Source organism: Papio anubis, chromosome 14 (assembly GCF_008728515.1).
Source record: "Papio anubis isolate 15944 chromosome 14, Panubis1.0, whole genome shotgun sequence".
Lineage (NCBI taxonomy): Eukaryota > Metazoa > Chordata > Mammalia > Primates > Cercopithecidae > Papio > Papio anubis.
In genome coordinates this window covers 67,302,409-67,322,214 of record NC_044989.1, presented here as the reverse complement: position 1 = coordinate 67,322,214, position 19,806 = coordinate 67,302,409, and the positions used below count along the sequence as shown (strand labels likewise).

Here is a 19,806-nt window from a genome sequence, read left to right as displayed (position 1 = left end):
GTAGAGATGGGGTTTCACCATGTTAGCTAGGATGGTCTCGATCTCCTGACCTCGTGATCTGCCCGCCTCGGCCACCCAAAGTGCTGGGATTACAGGCATGAGCCACCGTGCCCGGCCGACAACTGCTTACCTTTAAGGTAATTTGAGTCATTATCAAAATTAAACTTAAATGACATATGCTATTTAATTCCCATTTTTAGCTTTTAGTTCCATATTCTTATCTTGCTTTTCTACATTTTATCCACTTTTTAAAATAACATTAAAATATTGGAATTTTTAGAAATTGTAAACAAAAATGAAATAAATGAATTATATGAGAGCCCTTTCTGGCTGGAAACTTCCTATACAATTTCTCTTATACTATGCATATTATTTACCTGTTGTTCAGTGGTTGTACTGAAAAGAGATCATCAATTTAAATAATTCATATCCCTGTAAAGGATTTGGATGATTTGTGCTGTGAAAAGACAACATTATTTCAGTAGTTTGGCTGTGCTGTGACTGAATGCAGGATTACTGTGATTTTTGGAGGAGAGATTGACCCATGCAGCTATTGTTTTCTTCAGTTGAAAGACTTTAAAATGAAGTGTGTCATCTTTGCAAGGTGGCCACTATCACTGTTGTGCAACTTCAGAGATTATGCACATTGTATTGTATGCAAATGTGAACGGAATTCCTGGAGCAGTTTCCTCCTAACATTTACATGGAACACAATTTTGAGCAGCGCTCCCTGCAGTGCTGCAGCCCTGAGGAATGTTGAGGTGGTTTTGAAAAATCTACCGAAGAGGACGTGGGAAATGGAACGTCTTCCAGCCATTCCTGCTTAAACTATAGACAGTTCTCACAGATCCCACCCTCAAGTCAATGATTCTTGCTTTCAATTTTGAAGTAAGCTGAAGATAAAACAAATAATAAAATGATTAGATTTAAAATTAAGTAGACAAGATGAAAATTATCTTACATACTTTTTAAATTTTTTAAGTAAATAATAAAAAGCTAGATGGTATTAAAGTAAAAGCAAAATAATCCACTTAACCAGTAAAATGGTGAAGTGAATAACCATTTGTAAAAGCAAGATCAACGAACATGGTAGCAAAGGCATAACATGATAAATACAATGGAACACTGGCCAACTCATGGTTCCAGGAACCTCCTACTCATTGGATTAGAGGCTAGAAAAAGAAGTGGCCCCTGTCTAGAAAGTCCTTGCAGGTCTGCTTCCCTTTTCCCGCCCTGTTCATTCTTTCTCCTCTTTAGCCACGTAGGAAAGGCTGGAGTGAGTGGAAAAGCAGTTAGCACTTCTGCAAAATCTATTTTATATAAACATGAATTAGTCTCATGACCATGAGACACAGGCTTTTGAAATTCAAAAGCCAGGAATTGATAGTGAAAAAATATTTGACCAAGTTCAAGAATATTTATAGGAACACATGAAAATAGAATTAACTTTTTGATAAATTAGGCATAGAAGGAAATTTCCTTAGTCTGATAAAGGGAACTTATAAGAAACTTATAGCAAACAATAAACTTAAAATGAAGACATTGGAGGCTTTTCCCCTTAAGATCAGGAACAAGACAAGAATGTGTACTCTCAACACTTGTATTCAATATAACATTAGAGGTTATCGCCAGTTTAATAAGGCAAGAAAAAAGGCATCCAGATTGGAAAGAAAGAAGTAAAACTATCTTTATTAGTAGGTTACATCATAGTCTATATACTACATCTTATATAATCGCTTTTAAAATCACTAATGTGAGTTTAGCAAGTTTGTAGATTTGGGGAAAGTTGTATTTCTATGGACTAACAATTAACATTCAGAAAATGAATTTTTAAAAAATCAACACCATTTATATTAGCATCAAAAGGATACATAAAATTTATATAATAAAATTTATAAGACAATGCTGAGAGAAATTAAAGAAGATCTAAGTAAATGGAGAAACATACCATGTTTATAGACTGGAAGGCTTAATATTATCAAGGAGTCAATTTCCCCTAAAATTGTCTATAGAGTCAACACAATCACAACTAAATCCTAGCAAGATCTTGTAGAAATTGGCAAGCTGTTTCTAAAATTCACATAGAAATACAAAAGACCTAAGATAGACCAGAAAACTTTCAAAAAGATAAAGCTGGAGGACTTACAGTACCTAACATCAAGATTGATTTTAGAGTGATTGTGCTATCAACATTAAAGACAAATAGACAACACTATAGACAAATAGATCATTGACACAGAACTGAGAAGAAACAGATCCATATAAATACGGTCAATTGATTTTCAACGAAGGTACAAAGATAATTAAATACAGAAAGTACAATCTTTTCAACAAATGGTGCTAAAAAGATGGGATATTCATTGGCAAAAACTATACCTCAACCAATACAACTGTATACAAAAGTTAACTTGAAATGAACCACAGAGCTAAATGTAAAACCTGACACTGAAACCTCTAGGAAAAAGAACAGGAGGAAATCTTTGTGAATTTGTGTTACGTCAAACTTTCTTAGATATAATACCAAAACATGACGCACTAAACAAAAATTTGATAAACTGGACTTCATGAAAAGTAAGAAATTCTGCTCTTTAGAAGACAATGATGAAAAGACAAGACATGGACTAGGAGAAACTATTTGCAAATCACATATCCGATAAAGAATCTAAAATATAATGAGAAATCTCAAATTCAAACAACTTAATTTGTTAATGGGCAAAATATTTGAACAGACGCTTCAGCAAAGATGTATGGATGACAAAAAGCACATGAAGATGCTCAACATTATTAGTCATTAGGAAGCTGAAAATTTAAACCATGATGTGATACTACCATATCTTTTACAATGGCTAATATTGAAAAGACCATTCATACCAAGTGTTAACAAGAATGTGGAACAACAGGAATTTTCATACACTGCTGGTGGGCATGTAAAACGATACAACTACTTGAAAACAGTTTGACAGTTTCTTAAAAAGTTAAACATACACCTACCGCATGACCCAGCCATGCCATTTCTATATGTTGACCCAAGAGAAACAAAAGCATATGCCTAGACAAAGACTTAATAAGTGAATGCTGAACGGAAGCTTTATTTGTAATAGCTAAAAACTAGAAACTTAAGTGGCTATCATCAAGTGAATGAATTGACAAATTAATGTTTATATAATGGGCTATCACTAACAATAAAAATAACAATACTTGAAATAGCATGGATGAGTTTCAAAATAGGTACATTGAGTGAGAGAAGCTAGAGAAAAAAATCTTACACACTGTCTGATTCCATTTATATAAAATTCTAGAAAATGCAAACAAATCTATGTGAAAGAAAGCAGATCAGTGCTTTCCTGGGAATCACTGGGGGATAAGGTAGGGGGTAGGTGTGGAGAGAGGTAGGAGTGAGAAATGAGAAAGGGCATGAGGAACCTTTAGGAAATGATGGAGACGTCCATTATCTTGATTATGGTAATGATTAATTTCACAGGTTTATATATGTCAAAAACTATTATACTGTACACTTTGAATATGTGTAGATCATTATATGCCTTTTATACCTCAATCAAGCTGTTAAAACTTTATTTCAAAAGTGTTTAATTAGAGGAGTAGTATGTTCAGTTCATTCAGTAAGTATTCACTGAATCCTCTCTATGAGTCAGGTGATTTAAAAGTAAACTTTAGGAATATTAACCAGGCTGGTTATGTGATAGATTTGATGTTGCAGAGACTAAAAAGGGAGGGACTGAAGGAAAACACATACGTTATGGAGTGACAAGGTCCTAGGTTCAGATCCAGGCTCTTCCACTTAATACCCCTGAGACTTTTGAAAAGTTAACCTCTAAGCTTCAATCACCTCATCTGCAGGAGGAGACAGCATGTATCCTAGAGTCAAGGCAATTTGTCTGGAAATCATGTAAATAAGTACTTTCTCCAGGGTAGCCACTACTTTACAAGACAGCAGGTATTAATAGTATTTTCTTAACAAATGAGAAAGATATTGCTTTTGTTCAGACTTGAGGTTACAAAGGCCAAAACCAAGGAAAGGAAACAAAATGACCCATGTGAAATACTTTTGTTTTTTTAATAAAAAGACAAGAATTGGTGATTGATTAGGTTTTAGAAGCAAGGGAGTGGCAAGTGTCCACAATAACCAGAAGAATGATAGTTTTGTCACTAGTCACTGTTTAGTAATTGGGAAGGAAGATCAAGAGTTGTAGGATGACTAGTATAGTATAAACTAGCATTACAGTCATGTAGATAGGTCCTGACAGTGGTTTTTGATGCAGACCTGAGGTCGAGTCTTTTATATATCATTAAGAATTCCCACTTTGGGAAATCCCACTTTGGGAAGCCGAGACGGGTAGATCACTTGTGGTCAGGAGTTTGAGACCAGCTTGGACAACATGGCAAAACCCCATCCCTACTAAAAATACAAAAAGTAGCCAGGCTTGGTGGCGTGTGTCTGTATCCCAGTTACTCAGGAGGTGGAGACAGGAGAATCACTTGAATCTGGGAGGCAGAGGTTATAGTGAGTCAAGATTGTGCCACCGCACTCCATCCTGGGCTACAGAGTAAGGCTCTTTCCCCACACTCCCTAAAACAAACAAACAAACAAAAAATTGAAAGCCCAAGAGTAGATCAGTCAAGACTCAGTCAGGAAGCCACAAGCCACTCTGTATATTTCACACGTAAGGGCACAGAATTGGTTATGACAATATCGAAAGGGCTAGAAGAGCAACAGGTGGGGTTGCCAATAGCCAGAGGATCCAAGTGTTGCATGTGCCTGGGTGGGAGCCTTCAGCTTCACTGGCTTCTGTGCTATTGGAAAAGCTATCAAAGTTTAGTTCCAGACTCACCATTGACCAGGGCTTGAGCTTCTGGGAAGACACGCCCCTGCCCAGGCTTCTGGAGACTAGAACCCCCAACATTCTGTTGTGCCATGGCAACCACCTGTCCCCGTGAGTGACTGCCACCCTGCTGGAGTCAGGAGAAGGAGGTTTCTAGTTTTCTCCTGCCCTCTGACCTCCCCCAAGTGCCTCTACAGACAGAGCCAAATGGCAAACCAGCTGGCAAGTGAACCCAAGGAAATAAGAATTTGCTAACTCCCAGCCCTAGCAGCATAAAGCAGAGCATAAAATGCAGAACTGAGAAGCAATAGGAAGATTACCAGCAGCATCTACAGGAATAACTGCAGAGAAAGAACAGGCATGCCTGCCGGTGGAAATTCAAGCAATGGACAAAGAGACATGGTTTGAAAGAAGAATAAGAAAATTTCACAGCCCTAGAAATCAAATGAAGAGAGTTCAAAAAAGAGATGTATTCAGTTGTGTTCAATGCTAGAGAGAGGGCAAGTTCTAAGAGAAGGTCACTGGATTTGACAATTAGCAATCCTGTCCACCTTGAAAATCCAGGGTTCATTTCTCTGTTATTGTAGGAGCAGACACCAGATTTCAGAAAAGTCAAACGACAGAAAATGAGAGGGTGAGTATCAACTCATTGTTGCCATTTGGCAAGAAATGTGAGAAATCAACTGGCATATCACACCTATAATCCCAGCACTTTGGGAGGCTAAGGCAGGCAGATCACTTCACGTCAGAAGTTCGAGACCAGCCTGGCCAACTTGGCGAAAGCCCATCTCCACTAAAAATACAAAAATTAGCCAGCCGTGGTCCAGCTACTCAGGAGGCTGAGGCAGGAGAATCGCTTGAACCTGGGAGGTGGAGGTTGCAGTGAACCAAGATCATGCCTCTGCACTCCAGCCTGGGTGACAGAATGAGACTGCTTAAAACAACAACTTGGACCTAACAGGGTGACCAACACATCCTAGTTTTTGCAGAACTTTGACAATTTTACACAGAAAGTCTCTCTGGTCCCAGAACCTCTCAGTCCCTAACAAGCTGAGATAGTTTATCACCGTAACCCTGTGTGTCTTAGAGAATGTTCACAAATTAGTTACATTCACACTTCAACAAAAGATGCAGAAGATTTGTTACCTGAACATACTGATGTACTTCCAGAACAACCATTGTTCTGCTCCCCGGTTCACTAATAGTGTGGTCATTTCACATAACTTTAAATGTGATTCTTCTCCATCCGGGTCTCACCCTCTTTAGTCCGTCTGCTGGCTGCAGAGACATCCCAAGAGTAGCATTCTCCTACTTGGCTTTTTCAGCTCAACCTTCTCACGACACCCCAGTTAATTAATACCTGCCCTGGGTCAGCCTGGAGGAAAACGTGTTGAGCTTGGAGATTTCCATTTTAATGTTGAACTCCAGGAAGGAGCAAAGCAAATTTATACCAGTGGGTCTAATTGCTAGAAAGGTAATTCTGCAAAGATGGAAATCAGCTGAAAGATTAACACTGCTATACCAGCTTGAGTGCCCTGGCTAACAGAGAGAAAATAATGTTTCAATTAAATGAAAGGATACTGAATTAGGTAGATTACTCAGGAGACTGGTAATGGAATACAGAGCCTTTCACCTCCAGGTCACCATTACTAATCTGGTCCAGGGCAGTTCTAGACCATAGTTTTGAGGGGCTGATGGCTCACCCCAGCCCTCGCTGTCTGCAGCACTTGATGAACTGGTCTCCCAAAGCACCTGCATCAGCCTCTAAGGTCACTGTGGTGCATTGAAGATATAAGAGGAAGTGAAGCCCCCTCTTCGCAGAGGAGGGGCTGGCCATGAGGATAGGCAAGGGTTAAAGGCAGACAACAGAACCTGCTGCAGGGAAATTAGGATGGGGAAAATGATTCAAAATGGTGAGCCACGTGAGAGAAGGAAAATCACAAGTCAATTGACAGCAGCAGGCGTTCACTGTTTCACCTGAATTTAGAGGTGGGATGGAAGAGAAAGTGGTGATGAAGGGTTTGTTCTTTGTGTGTGTTCTCGGGGGGTGGTATGGGAGGAGGGAGATTTGCATTAGAAGTCAAATAGTCCATGTTGAGCAAAACCGACTTATAAAATCACTTATCACCCACATCTGAATATATTCCAGGGCTTATCTTATTCCACAAAATATTACCACAAACAGATAAAGTCTGATACAAAGAGATTAGCTTAATTCCCAACGCTGCTGTAACAAAAGTCTTCCCCCATAATGGAACCCATATGTCAGCTGGGGTCTCCCTGCCCTTTACGATGGAGATAAGATAGTCACAAGCCTCACATTCCATGCTTTATGGGAGCCTGAAAGAGTCCCTGAGATTCTTGCAAATTCTCAGAAGTGGTGTCCTCATAGTTACCTCTGGATTGAACTTCTTACGTTTCCTAGATCAGTTCAGGGAAGGGGTGATCTTGCCATTCTGGGCCTGCTGTGCCCAAAGAGCACCTAAATGAAAAACTCAGCTGCTTCCTCCAGCTCTACAATCATTGTATTAACACAACACACTTGTGTGCACAGAGACTTCATTCCAGCTGGGATATGGCATGCAGAGAGTAGGAGGGTGTTTATGTCACAGCAACACAGACCACCAATGGGGGCAGTCCCTGTTCCTGAAAGTCCACACGGCATAATACTAGCCCCTTCACCTAGCTTGTTATTATCCAATTGCTTCTCTTTCTTCTCTCATTTCTCTTTTTCTGTTGACTCACAAGATTGCTCCAGAAATTCCACATTCTTCTTAATTTCCTTGTATTTTCCCCTTCTAAATGTCTCTGAGGCCAACTCATTGAGTCTCTCATCAAAGCAAAAATTCTGAGGTCAAGAACCCACCCTTTCATGGAGGTGATTTGGGTTTTAGATACAATTTTTTCTCTCCACACTACAGTAATATACTATTTCAGTAGCCCAGGAAAAGGAACTTCCCATTTGAGTTCATGTCTTAGGATATAAAACAGAAACATGGGTATGTTTTAGTGTTCGAATGCAAATTTTCAGGTTGAGTTTCCCCAAACAAAAGACTTAACTAGAATTTTGGCAGTTTGATGAAGAAGTACACCATAGAATACTGACCAAGCAGGAGTGGGCTGTGGCCATGTGAAAAGAAACAAACAGTCCCACAGGGATTCTAAATGGATGAACCCCAACTTTGGTTTGGGCAGTTTGGGGAAATTTGGTGTGAGAGGACCTGCTTAGGGTCTGATCACCTTGGAATATGTTTCTGATAGTGGTGGGAAACAAAAAGGATTTGTTATCTCATTACAGAGTGCAGGTTTAACTTCACCAACTGCAGAAAAATCTGTAGGCCTCAAAGCTGTTTTCTGTAATTGTGATAGTACAGTATAGGTTTGTTCACTTTACTATTAAACGTTATAATGATATACCCTAAGCATAAGATATTGCTTGACATAACCTTAATTTTCATTAATACAAGTTTTCATTATACAAACAAGGAAACTGAGGCCCTAAGATGTCTGTGGCCCTGGAGCAAGAAAGGAAAGCTTTTCTCCATGTCTGTCCATGTACCCTCCCCTGGGTCTCATGCATTAATACCTTGTAGATTTATAAGAGCAAAATGATGTATAAATCCTGGGGAATGACAACGAGAAGAATTTTTTAGACAGATGTTTAAGTCCTCTATGCCCTTGATTTGGTGGGAAATGTAAGAGGGCAGGAGAAAGTCGACCTATAGGTCATTGGTGTAAGTCGACTGGGCTAAATAAGACAGCTTTTCATTAGCTGGGTATGTTGGAGTAGCCAGGGCTATTTTTATTCTAGTAATGGAGAGACAGATATGGCCTCTGGGAACAGTTCTTAGAAGTCAAACTTTCTCCAGATGCTCATTTGGGTGTGGAACAGATTGGCTCCAAGGCCAAGAGCAACAAATATTACCACAAGCCCACTGGTCAGAGAGCTGAGGACCTTCAAAGTTCTGGAGTCTTGCCATAGGACCCTTGGGTTTTGTCATTATTCTCTACAGCAACCTTAAAATTCTTCGGGCAGCAATAACCATCAAAGTTGATGGTCAGTGGATCCTGCTCAGGCGGGAGTGAGCCATAGTTGGTGAGCTCTGGGAGTAAATGTCCCTCTGTAGATACTCACTCCATCAGGCTGCAAGACAGCCACTGAGGGAGAGTCAGTTATCTACCTTATGGTCCCCTAGCACTCAGTGGGAGGTAATAAAGTTCCTCCTACCCCAGGCTGCCACACTTACTGGTAGAAACTGGCTGAATAGAAAATATTCATGAGTATTTTTAAATATATAATCTGGTTCTGAAAACTGTTTATCTCCATAAAAGCATCTATTATTAATTTTCATCGAATGTTCTCAAAACATACTTGTAAATCTCAAGTTTGGAGGTGGGGAGGGTGAGGAAGTCAAGGTATTAGAAATGTATTATATCAGCAAACATCAACATCGCCAATAGACAGGCATCAAGGTCCACACTTTGGAAATACAGATATAGTATGGAAGATGTAAAAAATCTCTACCTGCATCTGTACAGCAAGTCTACAAAGAAACAGACTATTTGCAAGTCCATAGAAGTAGGCTCTATATAGCAAAACATACACTCACAAAATGTAACAGTATAGTGTCAAAATGCCAACAGATAAGAACTGCCCACTTTCTTGCTTGACTTTCATATGCATCAAACTTTTGCTTATACCATGTAGACACTTGCCATCATCGGCAAAATCTGAATTTTAGAATTGGTTGAAGAAGAAATGCTGTTTTGCTAATTTCAAGAATGTACTTATCTGTGTATTTCAGTAAACTTATTTGTAATTTGAATTTTAAAAGTAAGATGCTTGTCCTTACATACAGATGTACTTGACTATGTGTGCGTATAAATAACCAGCATTGTATAATCTAATTTAAATTTTTAGTTTACTCTTCAGTGATACAAAAATAAGTCTCAGCCTATCTCCTAATCATAGACATATCAATTCCACTGAGTTTCCTTCTCTTCCTCAGTATGATCATTGCACTTCTAAATGAATAACTTTTGTCGCTCTACTTAACTTCTTTCTTTATTTTGTTTTTTTGTTTGTTTTTGGAAGTCTTAAAATTGAATTGCAATGAATTAAGTGAAGAATTTCAAAGCCAATTATGAGTTAACTGGAAGTGACTGACAATTGAAAATTTGATAGATATGATGTACAGGAGGTTTCTTTCACAAAGAGCATGCAATTTTTCCAGTTGTTCCCATTGCAAAGATGGCACAATAGCCATATAATTCGTTTATTTTATAGGCAAGACCATAAGCTAAACCTAAGGACTAACTGTTTTTTATCATTGTCAAGATTCTCCTGGAAAAAAAAAAAGCAAATAGGCCTGATCAATTGGTTTGCAAAAGAGGCAGATATGTGATTAACACTTGGCTTGGTCTGATGAGCCAGGTGTAATAAACACTGGGGCCCAAACTGTTCTAACAGTGAATGCCCAACAAATGAAATGATTGCATTGCCACTCCTAGGCTCTGCATCAAACTCCATCCTTTACGAGAAGCCTAGGAAGAAAAGGCCACTCACTACTAAGGACTATAAACATTAGCACACACCAGCATGTGCAAACATAACCAAAACGTTTGGTCAACGGGATCATTTAGAACAGAGTTTCATGTACTTAGGATATATTTCATTCACCCTAAAGCTTGGAGGTGTTAGGAAAAGTGTGTGGCTGACACTCACAAGTCTGCATCCAGTCTGGCTCTGCCAACACCTAGTGGTATGACCTAGATTCGGTAGAGTATACACCTCCAAGAGTTGCATACATGACACAACTACTGAGAAAGGGAAGGTATTAGTGCCCAAGAGGTGGAAACTTGATTTCCCTTTCTGGCTCTTGCTTTGTCAGAAAAAAAAAGATGATCGTCATTCTTGACCCTCTCATGTGCCTCTCTCTTTCTCAGTTTCACCACCCTCAGATCCTTCCTTTGCTATCTATAAACACAGAATTCTAAAGTGATAGGCTTTCAGGATATATTGCACTAATACATCGTCAGTATTGTCATTATGATGTATTAACACAATGCATCATGATAGACCTGTCAGATTCATGATTTATGACTCAAACATGTGTTGTGGTATAGCAAGGCATCAGGGGCCTTATTGACTGAATGCGTGTTTATTTTTACACTTAAGGGCTTTGAAAGTAAGCTGCAGACTACTTTTCCTCAAAGAAAGACTAGGGGAAGATTTTAAAAGAAGGACTCCATTTCAAAACACTGGAGGGGCCACTGGGTCACATTTCAGATATCAAGGTTTATGTTTTCCCAGACCACTTTAAGTTCAGAATCAAACTTCCACACTCCAGGTCATTTGGCTCCCATTGGAAGAATTTGGCCTTTTCCACGTCTTTCCATGCCTCTATTTAGAATTCCCTTAATAGTTAAGTGTATGAGGTGTGGTAGGAAAGGTATACATTAGAGGCTTTCTTTTACTGCCAATAGTAATAAGGATAGTGTTATATTTTATGAGAGTAATAAATGTGATTATGCAGGGAAAATTTCCTGCAAGGTGATTGGGTGCTGGCTTTCTACATTTTCTCTTACTGAGCATTAAGTTCTTTCACAATGCCCTCAACAAAGTATTAATCACATATTGTATAGATAGCATTGAGCAGTGCCAAGAGCAAGGCAGAAGATGCAGAACCATCATAGAAAAAGAAAAACAAAACCTAAGTAGGAACATAAACCAAGTTGAAAGCAATATTCCAATTGGAATAACCCTATGAAAACAATTAAGATGGAAGTAGATTCCATCTTAGGAAAGGCCTCTGGAAAAAGTTAAGTCATGGGGAAAATTTGGAAGGATGTTAGGGAGGAAATAAGAGGGACATTTGACTGCTCTCCAATTCGAGGATGACAACACTTTCCCTAATGCACTTTCCCTCACTTGTTCACCAGACCCCGGTTTCTCAAGCAACTTTAAAGCTGGAGTCTGAAAACTTAGGTCAACTCAGGTTCTTCCAGCTTTCTCTGAACCACCCACCTCTACCCTTCAATTTGTCTAGCCAGGAGCATTATCACTTACATTAATGACAAAATCTGTAATGATCAGAAAGGTAGAAAGTGTCTTTGGCTAAATGTTCTCTATTATTGGATCCAAGAACCTGGGGCATAGTCCAAAACTTGGCAGGTCAAAGCAAATGTCACCTTAAGGATATCTTTATGCTCTGACACACTTTTTCTTATTGCAAAAAAAAAAAAAAAGCTTAATGTAATTACAGCCCTGCGTGTTTTTTCCAGGCTTAATTCATCCCCATGTCTGGGGAGCCGGAAATGTAACTAATAAAGAATTTACTAAAATGAGAGGCAGGGAATTTGCCAAGAGTTTGTTAATCTGAAGGTTTATTGTTTTTATCCAAATATAAAGGGAGTTTGCAAACTGGTTCAGATTAACCAGGTCAAGTTGTATATTTTATTAACTTTAGAACATTTTTTAATCCTTTTCACATTAAAAAATGTACGTAGAGTAAGACAGGAGTGGTGGGGGTCAGGGGAGGTTGTCTGTTTAATGAAAGTTATAAGGAGATACGTGTCAGCTGCTTAATTTTCACTTTCTGGCTTCAGCCAGACACAGCTGCACAATATCTACTCTAACTCAAGTCCTTTATGACTTTTACTAACTTCTTATTCAAAAGTATCTTTTATTTATTTCCTAAGGAATCTCACCAAAGAGAGATCCATGGAAAAAACAAAAAACACTTCTGAACACTTCATGCCACAATTACCACCACAGATGAGTCAAAATCTTCAAGGTAGTTTGGTTATTAGCTTCAGGCATTTCTGTTGGCCTACTATGTTTTCCAGAGAAGCAAAATTACTTTGTTTTCCCATATCTACCACATTATAATGATTGAAATGGCTGCCATAATTAAAATTCATCTGTGATTCGCCATTGTCCCCAAAATAACATCTAAACACCCTGGCATGAATTCAACTATCTTCATGAATCAGCCTTTCTTTCCCTCTCCACTTACATCCTCCACAATTTGCATGTCTTAAATTCTAACTTCTTACCATACTGAGCTATTGACTGTCCCACACTTGGCCAGCCTCTCTTGTTTCCAGTCCTTGTACATACTGTTCCCTCTTTCCTTCTTGCCCCCACCCCTCCACATTTGGCCTGGCTCACTCCTTATCCACCAGGTCTCCCTTGGGCATCACCTCCTCCAGAATGCTTTTGTTATCACCTCAAGACAAGGTCTAGCCACTCGACCTGTGTGCTTTCATGGTAAAACTTGCCCAGATAACTGATTTTTTCATAGTCCTAATCCCATTTTACTGGAAGCATCATACTGTACCTGTGTTCTTTACCAAAATATTGTCCCTTGGAGTTCAGACTGCTTCTGTTTCTCAGTTATATCTCACAATGTCTAGCATGGTATCTGGAATATTCTGCCTTCATATAAATTTTTGTCAAATGAATAAACTAATAAATGAGTATATAATACATATATCAATTCCATGTCCTGCTGCAAAACCTCACATTAAATTACATGGTTTTGCGAATATATTCAATTACTTCAAGACCTTTGTATGTTAGCAAGACCCTTTATCTCCACCCCAGCACAAGGTCTTGGGCACAGCAAGTGCTCAGAAAGCATTGGATGATTGATTAATTGATAGAAACTCTTTGAGTACAATGAAATAATTGACATCTTTATCCTGCAGAAGCTAAGATCACATGGAGCCTAGTCTAACTAACTCACAAATAGTTGCTGCTATGTGTGTCCTGCTGGAATTCTTTATTAGTGAAACATTAAAGTTCCTTTTTTTGTGTTCCAATTAAGCCAACTTAGACATATGCACAGACATTTATTGTCTTGATCAAAAATTGGTTTATCATCAGGAAGAATTTGGTCTAGTAGAGGATATGTTTTAAGAGACCCAGAAAGGCCCAGTTGTTCTTTTATTGCCCTTCTTAAAATCACTATCCTGAAATGTCTTATCGGTTTTACCACTTGAGCTCAGGACTTTAATCCCCATTAAAATGTTGATAGCCCTGTTAAAGAGGTGACCTTCCTACTTAATCATCAAGACCCTGGTGCCTGATATCTGCAGCATTACTCCAACCTCTCTCTAATGTGCTTGGGTGGATTTGTATCTCAGTTAAAATGTCTGGTCTTCTGGAAGGCTAGTCAACTAACCCAGTGGAAGGCTGCTGTGTCTGCAAAGCCATGACCACACATCACCACCCAGCAGACAGCAGAGTCTTAAGAAAATGAAATTCGGGACGAGTAACTCAGGAAGGAGTCCATGAGAACTGTTCTGATGAGATATGGTGCTATGGAACTCATGAGCATCTAGAAAGCAGTCTGGAGATGCTGATGTCAGGAGTAGAGTTGGATCTTCAAGTGGGCAAAGAATGAAGAAAGGGGAAGGAGAGAGAGACAAAAAGAAGAACCAAACACAAGTTGCCCAAACTTTACAAACTTCCAACTGTGTCTTGACCAGAGGTTGGCCATACAACAATTCTAACCCTGTAACCACCCTCAGCTAACCTAAGGGTCTCTTAATATAGACCCTTACTGGAAAGAGTGTGGACATGAAAGAGTGCTCATTGAAAAGAGTGTGGACATAGGAACCAGAAAGTTTCAGGCTCCCATTAGGAGTTAAGTAAAGTTGGGTAAGTCATCTCAAAGACTCAGTTTCTTCATCTGAAAATGGGAATGACAATGCTGACCCTGCAAGCCATTCTGAGGATTAGAGTTAATGTATGCCTGACATACAGTAGATTTTTAGTAAGTTTCTCTCTCCTTCAGCAGGATTGCAATGCTTTTTTCAGTTTGGCGTTTGATTCACAGTTATCACCATTGACCAATAGACTGCCTTCAGGACCCATTGATAGCTGAGGAAAGAGAAAATAGGGAATATCCGTAATTGAAATCTCTTAGATTTGGAGGTGCCTGTTGTCTCCATATCGAAGAGGGATAAGTCAGCCCTATCTTTCTTATGTCAAAGCTACTGGAAAAAAATGTGAAATTTCAGCCAATTATTTGTAAGGTCTATATCTCTAAATATCCAAGTATTTAGCTATGTGGGAGAAAGAGCTTACAACTTGCTTGCTTTTCATCTGTCATCCATGTGGTTTGGCCTTTTAGACGTAGACTCATTGATACAGATACTACTCTCATTTTAAGTCCTCAAGTTTTCTGTTCCTCATTATCCTGATTACGGCCAAATTATTGGCTCACTCTGCTCCCCAAAAAGGTCCAGGTATATTCTTTTATTATTATTATGCCAACGAGACTTTTTTTTCTCAATTTCTGAGCCAGGTTCTTACAAACAAGGGTTTAAAACAATTTTAGATTCTGTTAAGCAGCAATTAATCTGTTTTTCTAACTTCAGTTGGACTACTTAAAAATCCTCTGAATGATAATTTTTAAATTAATGTCAACGTTTTTCAACTCACTTTATACTTTATTAGTATGTTTGAGGTGTCTCTTGCCAAATTGCATATAGAATTGCCAACATTTGAACAGATTTTTAAAGAGGTGAGTCAGAAAGAAATGAATTAAAACCTCTCAGAACTGAAGGCACTTCAGATTATCTAACCCAACCCTTCACTTTATGCAGATGCAGTTGCAGCCCAGAGTCATGAAATGAGTTGCCCAAGGTCACACAAGTAGGTTACGGAAAACCTGGGCTAACATGCAGATCTTCCAGGTTCAATGTCCTTCCTCCTAAAACAGATGTCCAAAAGGTTTGAAATAAGCTAGTATGGTCACGATTGGCTACTGAAGGAAACTAGGATGTTGGGGTTCACCACATAACCATGCGCAGCAATTTCAAAGAGCATAGCCAAGGCTTTCATCAATATGTAGTGGTGGAATGAAAAAAGGAACACATCTGACAATTCTAGAATTCTTATCGTCTCTCATACTAGTTCAGTGATGCTCAGCCAGGGTCTATGTTGTCCCCCAGGGGACATTTGGCAATATCATAAGATATTTTTCGTTGTCTTAACTTGAGGAGGACAGGGAAGGAGGCTGCTACTGGCATCCAGTGAGTAGAGGCAAGGGATAATGCTGAAGATTCCACAGTGCACAGGATAGATCCCTACGACAAAGCATTTTCCAAATAGCAGAATAGTGGTTACTAGAGGCTGGGGAGGGGGATAGGGAAAGATTAGTCAATGGGTACAAAGTTACAGTTATATAGGAAAAATCAATTCTGGTGTTCTATTGCTCACTAGGGTGACTATGGTTAACAATATTATACTGTATATTTCAAAATAACTAGAAGAAGTTTGGATGTTCTCACCACATAGAAATGATAAATGTATGAGACGATGGATATGCTAAATACCCTGAGTTGATCACTGCAGAATGCATACATGCATCAAACATCACACTGTATCCCATAAATATATACACTTATGTGTCAATTTAAAACAAAATTTTAAAAATAAAATAATTAATTAAAAAATTTAAAAAGCAACAAAACAACAACACAAAAGAATACTCCAGCCCGAAATGTCAATGGTGCCAAGGTTGTGAAACTCTGAGTTAGTGGCTCTCAACTGTATCAGAACCAGCATCTCCATGTTATAACCCCCTTTACTCTCCTGAAAGAAAATAAATAGGAATTGTAAAATGCCAACATGCATAATCAAATATAAAGGAGCAATGAGAGTAAAATAGTTCTTAAGAAAATAATCTCCAGTTCAGCATGTCATGCTCAGAGAGAAGTCCCCTAGAAGATGCTTCTACCTGTTCTTTGAATCATCACTAAGAATGCTACACACAGAGCGCTGGTAGTGAAGTCCATGCCGTAAATGGTTCTGCTCTCAGTGACATGACATTCTCAAATAGGAAACAGATCTCAATAAAACTGTGAACAAAATAAAGCTATATCTCTTGCTAATGTTTAGTGTCAGTGTACATTTAAGTCATGCAAAAGATACTTTGTATTTGTGTATAACACAGAGTAGGTGTCTAGTGGGACATCCACAAGTCCTGCAGGTCATGGGTGATGGGTCGTTTGAAGGACTTTCTAGAGCATCGCAGGACATGAAGCACCCATGCCCCATTCACTAGTTGCCAGTACCACACTGCAAACACTAACAATCTACAAGCACCCCCATATGCTTCTTAACTGCCATGTGTGAGGACAGTACTGTCCCCTTGAATACCACTGACTTAGACAGTAATGTAGATGTACATACAACACAAGTAAGTTTAATAACCTACTTGAATATAAAGTAACTTTTTATAGAGTTACTTTATACAGCCAAAAATAGATATTGTTATGCATTGTATTAGACTATAATCAGAATTCTTTGGTGTTGAGTCCTTATTTGTTTTAGCAAATGCCAAATTGTCTCCTAAAATTATCCATATCCATGTTCTTTCTGTTTTCCTTTGGGGGGGGAAAAAAAAGTGGGCCCCTATTTCACAACAATACAATAATAAAAAAGTGCAATTTTTAAAAATAATCTTGTTTCCAAAGATACATCTTCTCTAAACATTTTTTATTTTTAATTTTATTTATAAATAAGAACTTCAGATCTTATTTTTAATGAATTCCACGAAGTTTAGTTATGGATATGACAAGCAAAGCAAAACAAAAGAAACAACGACAATACAATAAAGCTCTCAACTTTCTGAAAGCCTATTTCTTTTCTTTTCTTTCTTTTTTTTTTGGGGCTAGGCTCTGTCACCCAGGCTGGAGTGCGGTAGTGCTATCTGCGGCTCACTGCAAGCTCCGCCTCGGGTTCCACGCCATTCTCCTGCCTCCAGCCTCTCCCGGTAAGCTGGACTACAGGCGCCACGCCATCATGCCGGCTAATTTTTTTTGTATTTTTGAAGTAGAGATGGAGTTCACCGTGGTCACCGATCTCTTGACCTTGTGATCCCACCGCCTCTAGAGGCCTCCCCCAAGTGCTGGGATTACAGGTGCGAGCCACCGCGCCCATCGGAAAGCCTGTTTCTTAAATTGCGGATGAGAGTAGACGTTTCCCTCCATTAGAGTGAAAGTATGTGTGCTATCATAATGCAGGGAAGAGCTGTATTTCCATGCTAAAATAAGATCTTACAACAGCATAACCTCAGTGGTTGACTAGCTTCTGTTTTTCAAGCCAAGACACCATTTAAAAACACCAAATTGTTATTAATTCTCAAATTCTTAACTGATGTACAAATTGGAAGATTTAACTGTATCTTAAAAAATGAGTTAGTGAAGGAAAATATTTTCCAGAACTGTTTCTTAGTATTTACTACATGGGATTTAAATGTTACTAAAAATAAATCATTTACAAGATCTTAAACCATGGCTCGAACATACATATGTGGTCTACACAAGTGGGTTGCGATGGGAGACTAGATGAGCCGTGGGGTTTGAGGGTTACTTCTACTCACAGTCTTTCACCTAAAGCCACATCTATTTTATTTATTTTATTTGTATTATTCCACAAGATTTTATTCCAATGAAAGTTTTCCCCATCTAAAAAATTTTGAAAACCACTGCCCTAAGGGAAATTAGGCAGCAGACGTAAAGAAGTATAATATAGGTCAAATTTCATCACAACAAATACTATTGTGACAAAAATCTCTATATAGAAAAGATTTTGGAGCCCTAGGCAATAATCCATTTGTCTTAAGAAATATGCAATACAACAAAATAAAAGAATCCGGACAATCTTTTCATTATAATGGCCTTTGACCTGTATTCCTTGCTTGGTAGGAGTCTTTAAGATGGAATTCAGTGTTGTTAGTTTCTTCTAGGTTAGCCTCTTTTCTTTCAATCCACTTGCTGTCTGACCAATGTTTATAGTGAAATAAAAGACTTGTGTAGGTAGAAGAGTCACCTAGAAAAGTGTTCCATAAACCTGAAATGATTACCTTTCAACCTTGATTCCAAGAACAAGAGCAACAGTAATCGTAAAAGTAATATCAAGTCCTTCTATGGTAGGGTCAGCTAGTGGCTACCCAATGCCCGTTCTCTTCTTCCTCGTTTTCCAAAACCTGCTTTTCACTTGTACACGTTGGCATCTGAAAACTAGTCTACCTTCTCCACCCTCCCTTGCCATTAAGTGCAGCCAATGAAATATAAAAATGTCATGTGGGTCTCCAGATAAGGCCACTTCAAAGGCACAGCCTTAGCAGAAAGGGGCTGCCATCCCCTTCCTGCAGTCTAGAAGTGAATTGTAATGGCTGCAACTCCATCTGTCATCTGTGAAAATTAGTTATCCTTGAGGATGGGAACCATGTGTTGTGAAGCAGAAAAAACAGAAGAATCTTGAGTTCCTAACACTTTTGGAGAGCCACCCAACAGCCTTGGGATGCCTATTTCTGAACTAGTACTGCATGGAAGAATAAATACTTGTGTGACTTATCCACTGGTTGGTATTCTGTTCCTAGCAGCCACACATAATTAACACACCTTCCTATCCTAACCAGCATATCCTTCTCTCTGCTATATTCTGGGATTATACGGCTTCTATTTAACAACTTGTTCAAAATATACTATGTACCTTTCCTATGTACCAGGACCTGCGCCACCACCTGAGGTTTCAGCAATTGAGGTAAGTAAGACATACATCTTACCTTCATAGAAAGCTTCTTAATTCCAGGCATTCTAATAGGCAAAATGACTTCCTTAATTTCTTTAAAATTATAATAGAATTAATCATGTGTTAGTTTTATTTTGTAACAAATAAAATTTGTGTCAACTTTACTGAGGTATAATTAAAACAATAAGCTGCACATTTTATGGTATAATCTGATAAGTTTTGAAATATGTGTACATCCATGAAAACATCACCACAACCAAGATGGTACATATATCCGTCATCCTGAAAAGTTTTCCTATGTCATTGCAAAGCCCTCTCTTCTGCCCCTCCCACTTCCCATCCCATCCTCAAGCAACCATTACTCTGCTTTCTTTTCCTTTAGATTAGCTTGAATTCTGATGGAAAAGCACA

General features: G+C 38.7%; 1 long non-coding RNA gene across 1 annotated transcript; it reads right to left on the bottom strand.

Annotated features, from left to right (window-relative positions):
• Positions 1-609: 609 nt before the first annotated feature.
• LOC110741071 lies at positions 610-5,598 on the bottom strand. Its single transcript, XR_002516705.2, has 2 exons — positions 4,851-5,598; positions 610-893 (listed from the first exon to the last, which is right to left on the bottom strand). It is a non-coding gene; the product is annotated as an uncharacterized LOC110741071 (long non-coding RNA).
• Positions 5,599-19,806: the final 14,208 nt, after the last annotated feature.